The 11867-nt window shown below is 44.7% G+C and overlaps 1 long non-coding RNA gene across 1 annotated transcript in view; it reads right to left on the reverse strand.

The window, feature by feature from the left end:
- Positions 1-5874: 5874 nt before the first annotated feature.
- The window catches only part of LINC03041 (long intergenic non-protein coding RNA 3041), a 53418-nt gene continuing 47425 nt past the window's right edge, over positions 5875-11867 (reverse strand). Inside the window, exon 4 of the long non-coding RNA XR_014485118.1 lies at positions 5875-5978. This is a non-coding gene — a long non-coding RNA (long intergenic non-protein coding RNA 3041). The remainder of the gene's footprint in view (positions 5979-11867) is intronic.

An 11867-nucleotide genomic window follows, 5' to 3' on the forward strand; every position in this document is an offset into this window, starting at 1 on the left:
ATCTAATTGCATAATAAAACTCAAATCATTTCTAGCCAGATTGGACATGCCAGGGCTGCTGCTGCTGCCGCCGCTGCCGCCGCCGCTGCCCTGGGCAGAAGAGAGGTGAGCTGACCCTGGAAATTGCTCGTGGGTAAAATCAGTGGAGGATCTGAAGGCAGTCGGGAATATGGCTGCGGGGAGCAATGAGGGACCAGAAAGATGTTGTACCGTAAATAGTATCTTCTTGTTTTATGTGTCTCTGTGGTGGCAGTTGTTTTCTCCGCTAGAATGTCTATGTCAAGAGCCTAACCTTGGAGAGAAATCCACAATACTGCTCCATGATGTTCTCTCCCTTCTTCCTCCTTCCCTGGACTCATCGTTTATGGGTTGTCGTTTAAAAAACTCACAGCGCCAAGCATTTTCACATAATTTGTCTAGTTTATTTCATCCTCTTGACGACCCTCCCAGGAAAATCCAATTATCATTTTACAGATGAAAAATCGAAGAGCGGCTAAGTTGTCCAAAGTTGAATGGCTAAAAAATGATGGTGCCAGGACTCAAACCCAAGCTTTCTAACTCATGTTGGCCTTTTCTGCTCTTCCACAGCTGTCCCAGTTTGGGGCCAGCAGGCCCTCTTTGCAAAGCCCTGTTAAGTGATTTTGGTGTCAGGGCATGGTGGAGACCTGAGGCTTAGGAGGAAGGTATGTGCAGTGTGGAAGTGGTGGAAACACATTTCCTAAAATTAACTTTCTCCTTTCAACTCTTTCTGATCTGATCTAAAAACATGAAAAGGCTTGCAACCACCCCCTTGCATGTAAATCCAATGACAGCGTCTTAGGCCACCACAAAAGGCAAAGCCTCTGTTTATTTAAGCATTGGGATTTAAAAAAGAAAAAAAAAGAACAATACATCTGGGAGTAGAAGTCTTTGGGTTATAAATGAGCTCTCGCCCCACCAAAGAAAAAAATAATAATTATAATAAAAATAATGGCACCGTATTCTCTGATAAACCAGTGCCAGAAAAGCTCTTGGGGATCAAGTTTTGTCAGTCCCCAGCTTTTACCAATTTAAATTCTTGGCAGAGTATTAAAAAAAAAAAAAAAAAAGTATAAGGTATTTGAAACTCCAGTCCCTCAGGTACTAAATCTAGCGTTTCCTGGCAATAGATGAATGTTGCTGGAGTGAAAACCTAGCATCACAGGACCATATCTCCATGGCTGTTCATATTTATACTTAACAGACAAATATGTCATTCTTTCCGGATCCCTTTATGGGGCCAAATTTTTTTTTTTTCTCTCACGTGTTACCCACCCACTTCTGATAAAAAAGCCCAGGACACAGACTTTGAGTTAGCAAGATGCTCTTTGGTATCAAAACCATGCTTCCCCGAGCTGCTTAATTCCCTAAGCCACAGGTATAATAAAGTAGGAACAGGATTCTAGACACACAAACCTCGGTGGAGATTGTGAGCGGGCGCAGGATCGATGTAGCCTGGTGACATTCATTCCTTGGTCCCTTCACATGTTCTTGTTCTTCATAGGGTGGTTGCGATCCACAGAGAGAGTTGGAGCTAAGATGATTTTGCCAGAACTTGGATTGGCACAGGCTGTGTGACTCTTTCTGGGCAGTTAGCAAAAGGACCACTTTTCAGTGTTGAGGTCTACACTCATTCATAAACTATGGATCATTTTCTCTATTCGGGGGTCCTGCAGTTCCACTTCATCATAAAGTATTCTCTAGTTGCCTTTCAGAATAAGAATATCTTTTCTATTCCACTCCTGTTTTTTTTTTTTTTTTTTTTTTTTGAGATGGAGTCTCGCTCTGTCGCCCAGGCTGGAGTGCAGTGGCACGATCTCGCCTCACTGCAACCTCCACCTCCACCTCCCAGGTTCAAGCGATTCTCCTGCCTCAGCCTCCTGAGTAGCTGGGACTGCAGGCGCCTACCACTATGCTCGGGTAATTTTTGTATTTTTAGTAGAAACGGGGTTTCACTGTGTTAGCCAGGATGGTCACAACCTCCTGACCTCATGATTCACCCGCTTCGGCCTCCCAAAGTGCTGGGATTACAGGCGTGAGCCACTGCGCCCAGTCTATTCTCCTTCTAATTAAGTTTCTTCTCTTTTCTCTCCTCTAACCCCTGCTAATGGCATTAAACGTAGCCTGGAAATATCTCAGATTATTCACCTCCCTGAGTCTACAGACCACATTTCAACCTTTATCACATAAGAAGGGAAGAGAACACACATTAATGGAACACCTACTAGCCTTTGGGCTCTGTGCTTACTCCTTACCCAACTTTAAACTTGGATAATGAAACTTACAAGCCTCATGGAGAAAGGAATGGAATTAACATCTTCAGTACTTTGAGACCCTGAGAAACACTTTATAAAATATTGTAATGTGACATGTCTATTTCTTTGTCCAATCTGGAGTTTCATATTTTTGTAAGTGGGAAATGTATCCTTTAACTTTCAGTTAAAGTGTTAAGATATCTCAACCCTCTGTATTTCATAAAATATTTATACCATAACCTGAGGGACACAGAGATGTCTCAGCAGGAATGGAAAACAACTGGGGTGAGGATTTTCAATAAGAAGTTGCCACGGGAACTTTCCACATATTCTGTGAGTACCACTTAAGCTTTAGCCCACACAGCAGCCTTTCCTTAGCTCAGGCTGATGAGATGCTACTCAGCTGTCTAAGGCAACCTGAGAACCACAGCATCTTCTGGTAACAGCAAGAAGGTCGACTTTTCTTTTCGTTCTCCTGCTCCCAAAATAAGGCAGCTGCCCAAGGCAGCCTCTTGCTCTCTGCCCTTTCTTTCTGTTCCCTTTATAGAGTTGCTCATCTAGTCTCTCAATTTCAGCCATGCCCCATGCTGACCCCTCCTTAGGGTCTCAGTCCTATGTGCTTAGCTGCTTGTGGGACATTTAACATGCTTGCCTCACTTCAAACTCAACATGCCCCGAAACAAACCCTTTTCCTCCCAGAGTTTCAAATTTGAGCCAATGTCCCAATTTTCTGAGTACACACATCTGCAATACCAAAACCATTCTCACTCTCCTGTCTTTCCTAATATTAGCAATGGTTGCCATGTATTAATAATCATAGCTAATTTTAGTTAGATTCTTCCATATGCCACTGTCATTTTACAGATGAGGAACAAGCTCATAGATGGGAAGGGACTGGCCCTAGGTCACCTCACTGCCTGTGATGCTACAAGAGGTGGGTCTCAATTCTGATCTGGGTCTGTCCCTCAGAGCCTACACTCACAATCTCTCCACACTTTGTGGCAATCAAGCAGAGCCCCATGAGTTCTTCCCAAGAAATATCTCTTGAAGCTATAAACATTGGTCTATTCCCAGTTCAGCTTGTCCCTCACCGCCTTTCTCCTGGACTGATTTCCCTGGCACCATGATTTCCCTGGCTTCAACCTTTTTCCATTAGAAACAACATCAACAGCTCATGTTGTTAAGGTGTGCCATGTTTAACATATTGAGCAAGAAGCAACCTCCAGTGGTTCCCAGGAGAGCAGCCTTGCCCAAACTATGATTTCTGGAGTATTCCACATACATCCCCTCGTTGGAGGAGTGAGAATCTGCTCTGTGCCAGGAAGTCAATGAGACAAATGAATGGAGTTTCATGGTAATAAAAAAAGTAGACGTTGAATTAAAAACTGCACAGGTGATGAATGTTTCTAAGAAAAATGCAGAATGCTTTTGGGAGCCCCTGAAAGGTGAGCCAATCTCACCTAGCTGGCTGGTCAGGGAGGTTTCTTTGAAGAAGATCCAAATGCTGTTTATGGGTGTATACTGGGTTGAAGAAAGCTAAAGTCATGTCTTTGTTCTAGGTCTTCTCAGAGTGTGACAATGTGCTAGAATGTAGTATGACTTTTTTGAGGCGATGACTTTGTACACAGCATCTTCCAAGTGTCCTTCATGTTGCTGCCCTCTTTCGTGAAGCATCTTAGAGGGTGGGTGTTCCATAGCATACTAGTTTAAGAAAGACTGCCCTAGAGGATAAAGTCCAAGTTTGTTATCCTGGCCTTGGTGTTCCAAACACAATGACTAACTTGACTTGAATATTGTTGCCCTGCCCTGCCCATCCACCTCACCTCCTGTTAGTGCATCCCCTTCCACAGTAGTGTAGCCATTTGCTATTAACGTGGCTCTATGCTGCTCATCAGACACACACGCCCCCCTCCCACAGAGAATACTGCCTTTTCCCCCAACCCTTGTCAAGTCATTCTCCACTCTCCAAGGTCCAACTGGAAATTCCTACTACAACCAAGAAAACACTGTTTCCCTTTCATTTTATTAGTTCATGTGTCTGTTGCATTTTTCAGTTCTCTAACCCTTAGCTATATGATTCAATTTGGTTAGGTAGATATTGGAATCTAAAGACCTTGTTTCTAGTCCCTGCTGTGAATCCACTCGGTGCAACCCTACGCTCTTGGCCTTTCTAAGTTTCAGCTTTCTCATCAGTGAAAAAGTACTGTTCCCTCAGAAGCTGAATTGGTTTTTCCTTTAACGAGTGTTTTTTTGTTGTTGTTTAAAACAAAACAAAACAAAAACAAAACAAAACAAAAAAACAAGAATGTGGAGAGAAGACATCTTTGCAGAAACGCTGTCTCTTGGACTATTGAGCTAGTCCATCCAGGGTCTGTGCAGAACTCTCCATGAGTTCTCTGTGAGTCCAGGCAGCATGCTTTGGTTGTTTCCCTCAACTCTGCTTCTCTGTTCCCAATACTTCTATCAAAGGAATGAATCAAAGAAAAGCAGTAATGAGTCTAGTAAAGCAGATGATTGGCGGCTAGGAGCGATGTGATTGGCCTGCCAGTTGGGGACTGGGTGCCGTGGGAGGACTGATGTGAATCCACGTGTGAGATTCAGCTGCGTATTGATCAAGTCCATTTGCACGGGAACCTCATCATCAGCTCCTGCTTAAGCCCTCGCTTCCCCGGTAATTGACTCTCGCATATTGATTAAGATGTTGATGTGTCCCAGGATTTCTCGGTGGTGATGCAGGCGCGCCTCCCGGCAGGCCAGGCTGGCAAAGCTCTTGCTGCACGGCTGTCACCAGGCACTCCTTAATGGATAAAGCTGTCATCTGAGAGCTGGAATGTCTTGCAGGCACAAAGACGAAATTAACTGTTCAATAATGTATGGGGCACGGAAAAAACTTTACCCAACAACTCGAATTGATTGCTGTAAGTGTTTTGACTGCACTTGCCTGCTTTGCATAAAGTCAGTGACTTTGGCAAGCCTGATGTTCACGTACATCCATTTCTCGGTCTGTCTCTTTCAGAATAAGAGTTGTGAGACGTCAGCAGCTGCCAGGAATGGGCTGTCTGGAGGGAAGGGGGAAAAGGGGGTGGGGAGTAGATGGCACCACTGACACCTCTCCCTTGAGAGCCTTCAGCGATTTCTGGGCTTTAAAACAATGTGTTACTGGCAGTTTATTGGAATCTTGCTGGAATGGATCAGCTTGGGCGAGTTGGGTGAATCACCGGGTATGGAATTCCTGGAGCTCTGTGTCCTCACTTTGCCCCTGGCTTGCCTCCTCCCCTTCCCTGTTAGGCTGAGACCTCTTGCGGAGAGAGGCTGTCAGTCAGACCTATGGGAGGAGGTCTGCTCTTGGTCACACATTTAACACCAGTTTGATAAACAATTTTCATGCATTTAAGTTGGACCCTGCTTATTATTTGGGACTTTGTTAAACACGTGCTGTCTAACGATCCCACAGGTACTAGAAATCACTGTATGTGTCTCCTCCACTTCTCCCTCTCTAACCTGGAAAAGGGGGAAAATACCAAGGTAGCAAAGCTATACTCTACATGTTTTCTGCCAAGCTCAGCCCTTTAAAAACATAACAAGATCCTTTGAACATAGCTCTGTTTTATCACAGGATCTTTATTGAAGTTTTAATCAACACAAGCAGCTGACAAAATAGGAGACTGTAGATTCGGCTGTACATTATGTATCTTCCTTGTGAGTCTGAAAAAATATCATCACATTAAAAGAAGAGAAAATAAACAGCCTCGTTTAAAAAACAAACGAATCCCACCAAACCAAGGAAATCCTTTCACACCCGAAGGAAGGCCTGCCGTGTGGCATGCCGACTGCAGCCCCAGAGTTCGGAGCCGCATGGAGATCATTACCATAAAACAAATAACCATCTCATTTTTGTCACCCACTAAGAGTGAACTCAAAACCTCAGGCCCACGTCCAGAGATTCCTTCTCCACAGGCCCAGCCAGCTACAAAGGGAAGGAGGGTACCAGCCCCTATGTCCAAATCCTTATCCTTTTCTCGGTCCAGCCACTGTGCCATGGCTCTGGATGGTGATGCATCATTCTGGCTGGCAGAGTCCCCTCCTCACTACTGCCTCCATCTCCTTTACTCGCTTCCTTTCTTCCCAAAGGAAGGGTCTCCACTTAGTGTGTGAGGGAGCACTGGATGAGAGGGAGGAGTGCTTTCCTCTTTCTATCCCAATCTCAGTTCCCTTCTTGAAGCCCTTCTGCTGTCTTGCACTCCAAGAAAGGTGTCTCCCAGGCCTACACAGTGATGTTATTTCCACAAGTGGTATATGGAAACTATTGAAGAGATGGATCCTGGGGGCTACAGCCCAACTGGTGGGACTCTTGCTTTTCTGGTCAAAGTGATGTCTCTTTTCACTGAGAAAAGAAGCTAAGTCTATGTCAAAGAGGCCTCAGGGGCCGGTGGTGCCGTGGAGTGTTGTGATGGAGAGCCGGGCTCTTTAGTTGTTTAGATCTGGATTTGAATCTCAGCTCCGCGTCTCACAAAGTATGGGCCTAGCACGTGGTAATGTTCTCGAAATATGCATTGACAGAAGGAATGCATAGGGAGGAGGAGGATGGGCAGGATGTGGTCCAGATGGGGCACCCAAGCAAGGAGAACATACAAAGTGTGAGAAAGATGAGCTGGATATGGTCCCTCAGAAAGGTTTCTTGAAATAACAGATGAATACCTATTGGCACAGAAGCATTGAAAGGTCCGAGCTAGGACTAAGCACACTGGGGATGACAGGATTGGCCTGAGCATGCTTGGGGAGTCTGGAGGGTTGTGTGGTGCCACGGGCACTGTTGGAGAGCCTCAAAGGCCAGGCGGGGCCTGGGAATGAGCATCTGATTCTGGAATAGGACAGTGGCAGGATCTGTCCTTTGGGAATGATTACTTGGCCATAGTGGAATGATGGTAGGTGGGCCAGCAAGAGCCTAGACACAGGCTTTGTCCAGGATGGCCACCTTGTGTTGGGTATCAAGGACCAGAGCTAAGACTCTCAGCATCAGATAAGGAAATGACATGGTCTTGGCAGGTCTTGGGGGAGATGGCTGCCCAGTCATCCTGATCCTGTGAATACTGTGGTGGCATTCATATCGGAGTTTCCATCTGAGAGTAAGATTTTCCAGGAAGCTTCCCTGGAAGTTCTGTTTCTGTGCATCTTATCAATTTGCAACCACATCCAGGGAACTGGGCCAGTAGGCCAAGACTTCTTCCTGTCATCCTTCCCCTCCCTTGCTTTCCTCAGATACCTGTTCCCTGTGTGCTCTGGCAGATGGTGGAGATACAATGATGAGACACATCAGGTTCCTCATTCCCAGATGTTCTCAGCCCAAAGGAGGTAGACAAACCAATACGCAGGCATGGCCGAAGTGCAGAGGAGGCCAAGAGAACAGGATGACTAACTCAGATGGGAAGCATAGTTCACAGAGACTCATAACTCCCTACTGATCAAGAGCACAGAGGAACTTGGCCTCTCCAAAAAAGTAAGAGAGGTTCCAAACCTTACTCATTGCAGTGGGATGAAAGATTGGGAGAAAATGGAAGAAATACACAGGAGAGTATGATTGGCTCTTATCTGAGTCCATTTGTGCTGCTACAACAAAATACCTCAGACTAGGTCATTTTTAAATAATAGCAATGTGTCTCTTATAGCTCTAGAGACAGAGAAGTCCAAGATCAAGGTGCCAGCAGGTTTGGTGTCTGGCAAGGCCTTGCCTCTGCTTCAGAGATGGCCCCTTGTGCTGAGTCCTCACATGGCAGAAGGGAGAGCAGAGGTGGGTGGGGTAAACTTGTTTTCTCAAGCCCTTTTTATAAGGGCACTAATTCCATTCATGAGGGCTAATCACCTCCAAAAGGCCCCACCTCTTAATGCTATTGGATTGGGAATTAATTTTCAACATGCATTTTGCAGGAACACAAACATTCAAACTACAGATCTGTCCAGGCATGTGATTTGGTAGAAAACCCAGGCAAGCCCAGCCACAGCAGCTCATTTGAGCACTCGGGCCTGCAAGAGGCCACTTCGGAGTCAACACACAGGTACAAGATTCTCAGAAAAACTTTGCAATTATTCTGGCCACCTTTAACTTCTAGATTTCCCTGGTATACAGAGAGTACTTGCCCTTCAGCCTTAGGGAAGAGAGAAGTAAATTAGGTCAGAACTGCATTTTGTCCTCATGGGTAAATGGGGGGAATTGTCGCAGAGCTTAGGTAACCAACGGCCAACTCCCCCATTCTGTCTCAGGGCAATTACAGTAAGTGATCTGAAGTGGTGAGAATGGAAATGATTTATTCTGAGAACCTTGTCAGTACCGCTGTTAAATCATTTGTATTTCATTATGGACCATGAGCGGGCTAGACTACATTCTTTTGCTTCAGGCCCCCGTGCCATTTCCACAACTGGTTATTTCAGGTGACAATTAACAGGAAATGATGCTAACAGCCCCAGGGTGGCCACTTTTCTGGGGGACTCTGTGTATTAAGTTTCAATTACTTAGAGTCTCCCATCTAAGTCTCCAAAAGGAAATGAACTGATTTTATAGTTGTCACAGAAAATCAGTTACTTCTTTTTTTTTTTTTTTTTTATCTTATCTTCCCCAGTCTCTGTTTTGTCAGTCAAGTTTCAGGAAGTTAAACTAAGAGTTAAACCCAAGGTTCTCTGGGGTCTCATCTGTAAGAAACTCATCTATTTCTTCTACAATCCAAACGCCAAAGACAAAAATGAAAAGCATATGGGGGCCGGGCGCAGGTGGCCTCAAGCCCTGAATCCCAGCACTTGGGAAGGCAGACCGGGCGGATCACGAGCCAAGGAGATCGAGACCATCTGGCTAACACGTGAAACCCCATTCTACTAATAAATACAAAAAACTAGCCAGGCGAGGTGGCGGCCGCCTGAGTCCCAGCTACTGGGGAGGCGAGCAGCGAGAATGCTGAACCTGGGAGGCGGAGCTTGCCAGTGACATGAGATCTGGCCATGCACTCCAGCCCTGGGTGACAGAGGCGAGACTCTGTCCAAAAAAAAAAAAAAAAAAAAAAGAAAAGAAAAGCATACGAAGCAAATCATAATGTGGAATAAAATAGTGTTTGTCTTTTTCCCTTCGGTATTTTAATCCCATGTTATGGAGAATGCTCTCAGCAGGGAACCCAGCATTTCCTGCCCTGATGGTCTCCATGTTCTTTCCTTCTTTTCTGAGGACTTCTGCTTCAGGACCACGGAATAGGATGTGTTGGTTTCCAGTGCAGTGTAGCAAAGGGAGGTCCTGCCCAGACAGGCAGGATGTGCAGCATTTTCTGCTGACCGCAGCCGTCGCAGCTGCTGTGGTGTCTTTCTGCTAAGACAGTGAGCAGTGTCTGTTTGAAGTCTAGTCTTTGGGAAGGAGACCCAAGAGAACGTGAGCTGGGCTTGTCTGGATATCAAAGTCCAAATTAAAAATTTATTCTAGTGTTTGAAAAATTCCTGGCCAAAACCTTCATATGGATTTAAAAAATACAAACTCCCTGCTTTCTTCAGTGTCTCCGATTGAGGACGAGAGGATTTATTTCTAAAAAGAAAAAATGAAAGCGAGTCCGAACAGTTCCATAAAAGGACTCAGGTCAGACGGCCTCTTAGCTAAATCTGTAAGAAAAGTAATCTGTTAAACCACTTTGGGCAACTGGGAAGCACTTGTATTAGTTATCATTTGTGAATCTTCGTTTTCGCCCTTTCCTACTGCATGTCGGATCGCCTGGCTCTTTCTGCTGGATATAAAGGGTGAAGAATGAGAGAGTTCCTATTCCACACCTCACACTCCTACCCCATTAGACAGAAAAGTAGAGGAGAAAGCTCTGTTTAAAAGTCGTGATATTGGGAAGGAAAAAAAGATTGCCAAGCAGATAATGTAATAGTAATTATGAAATTATTGATAAAAAGAACATAAAAATCATTAGGCCAAAACAGAAAAAAATTAAACAAGGAAAGAGTGAACATTTAAGCAATAAAATTAAACCAAGGCCATTAACAAAATATACAGAAGAAGTAGAACTACCTGACATGGGACATTATTAGTGAAATGTGATTTTGGTGGTGGTTGTTATTACTGTTTTTGTTTGTTTGTTTGTTTGTTTGAGATGGAGTCTCTCTCTCTGTCACCCAGGCTGGAGTGCGATGGCGCGATCTCTGCCTACTTGCAAACTCTGCCTCCTGAACTCAAGCGATTCTCTTGCCTCAGCCTCCTGAGTAGCTGGGATTATAGGTACCCACCATCACACCCAGCTAATTTTTTTGTATTTTTAGTAGAGACAGGGTTTCACCATGTTGGCCAGGCTAGTTTCAAACTCCTGACCTCAAATGATCCACCCGCTTTGGCCTCCCAAAGTGCTGGGATTACAGGCGTGAGCCACCACGCCCAGCTGTGAGCCAACACACCCAGCCATGAAATGTTGAAACAGAAGTTGAAAAGGAGAAATTCGCTCCAAGGGCAGAACAACTAGATGAAGGATCAGGATGAATATATCAAGTTTAGATTGAAAGCAAAGGGCTGAATAAAATAAAGTGACAGAACCATGTCAACAGACAGAAGCAATGGCAACTATGAAGGCAGACAGCCCCAGAACTACAAAGACACAAAACAGCCTCCAAAAATGAATGCTAAGCCTCAAATGAATTCATACAGATCCTCTGGTAAAGGGTTTTTGCTCTTGTGGTTGTTTTGGTAAACTTCATAATTTGAAGTATATCTAAGAAACCTAGCATTAGTGTATAGTTCGATTAATTTTTCAGAGTGAACACACCCACGTGACCACCATTTGGACCTGGCCATGGAATAATGCCATTTCTGTAAGGCTACCATCTTGACTCCCACTTTCCAAGAGTGACCCGTCTTTGGACAGCCATCAGTATAGATTGGTTTTGTCTGTCATTGAAGGTCCATAGAGTCATACAATATTTTTTATTTCTTCCTTCACTCAACATTATAATTTTTATCCATACTGTTGCACATAGTGGTAGTTTGTGCATTCTCAGTGCTATATAGTATTCCATTATATATATGTCATAATGAACACCTTTCTTCTGTTGATAGACATTTGTGTTGCTTCTAGGCTCTGGCTAGTAGGAATAGCACTGCTATGAATATTCTTGTGTGTGACTTTTGATGCCGTTATACGCAGATCTCTTTGTGTATATATCTAGGAGAATGGTTGTATCAGAGACTATGCACATGTTAGCTTTAGTAGATGCCACAAAAACAATTTTTCAAAGCATAGCATCAGGTTCCATGCCTGCTAATGGCATGTAAGAATTCCTGTCACTTCAGATTCTCACCAGTATTCAGCATTGTCAATTTATCTTAAATTTATATTCTGATAAGAAAGTGGTTAATAGGGGGGCGGAGCAAGATGGCCGAATAGGAACAGCTCCAGTCTCCAACTCCCAGCGCGAGCGACACAGAAGACCGGTGATTTCTGCATTTTCAACTGAGGTACTGGGGTCATCTCACTAGGGAGCACCGGACAATCGGTGCTGGTCAGCTGCTGCAGCCTGACCAGCGAGAGCTGAAGCAGGGCGAGGCATCGCCTCACCTGGAAGCGCAAGGGGGAAGGG

This window comes from Rhinopithecus bieti, unplaced genomic scaffold (assembly GCF_001698545.2).
Source record: "Rhinopithecus bieti isolate Rb0 unplaced genomic scaffold, ASM169854v2 scaffold_71, whole genome shotgun sequence".
Lineage (NCBI taxonomy): Eukaryota > Metazoa > Chordata > Mammalia > Primates > Cercopithecidae > Rhinopithecus > Rhinopithecus bieti.